Source organism: Cynara cardunculus (assembly GCF_001531365.2).
Source record: "Cynara cardunculus var. scolymus isolate 2C chromosome LG 2, CcrdV1, whole genome shotgun sequence".
NCBI lineage: Eukaryota > Viridiplantae > Streptophyta > Magnoliopsida > Asterales > Asteraceae > Cynara > Cynara cardunculus.
Window position 1 is genome coordinate 35,721,392 of NC_037529.1, and position 1,065 is coordinate 35,722,456.

Below are 1,065 nucleotides of genomic sequence, written 5' to 3' on the forward strand. Positions count from 1 at the left end.
GTCAGCATTTGTGAAAGTATATAGGTTGTCGTCATCCCTTTTTACCACATACTGAGTGTATAGCACGGCCTTCTTTAGCATAGTGCGTGGAGAAATGGTTTCGAGTGAAGTGATCACATGCTCTGCGAAGACCTGCTCTGGTGGCCTTGTGAGTTTTGAGAAGTGGAACTTTGCAATGGCAGAGGGCATTCATGTAAGCTCTGGGTCATAAGGGGGCTCTATGTCCACAGCTGAGTAACGCCACCGCAGAATTTCCTCAACAGTGGTTACGGGCTCTGTGCGCACCTTATGCATAGGAATCTTGCTCATAGATTCAAGGATCTCAGATACCCTCCCCACCGTGGCAGATTCTACCGTTCTGGATTCTTCTTCTAGTATAGGCCTCTAGGTAGACCCCTCTGGTAGGATAGGCTTGACAGTTCCTACCAGAGCGTCAAACGTACCCGTGGACGTCTCTTCTCGTATCTTCGCGAGTTTGGAAGAAGAGCCTTCTCCAACTCTGGGGATGGGGGCTCTACCCTTTCTCGCCTGTGCCTCTGCCAAAGAAGCCTTTAATACTCGAACAAGATCTGGGTCATCATACTCTTCTTCATTGATCTGCTCTGGCGATTCAGAGCTTGACCCCTTCTGGGGCGACTCCTCTACTGCTTTACCCTTGCCTTTCCCCTTAGGCTCTGGAGATTTGTCTTTTGAGGATAGGGCAGCAGCAGAATCCACTATTTTTAGTGGTTTGGCAGAGGTTGTCTTCTTTGGTTCCACTGTCTTCTTCTCCCCCTCATGACGATCATGGTCATCGCCTCCTCTATCGTCATGGATTTTAGTGGCCTCTGCCTTGCAAGTAGTAAGGGGAGCCTTCTTCAATCGCCTAAGAACTTTGAAAGCCGCCTTCTCCATTTTTTCTATGACCAACTCAGCATTCACAGAGGCATTATTGATATCCATCTCTGTGGCCCATTTCATTTTAGAGACGCAGCGATAGATCTCATTTATGAAGTTGTCACATTCTTTGACGAGTTGCTTCGTGCAATCTCTTATAGATTCGTTGCTTGCTCGGGCTTCCTTGAG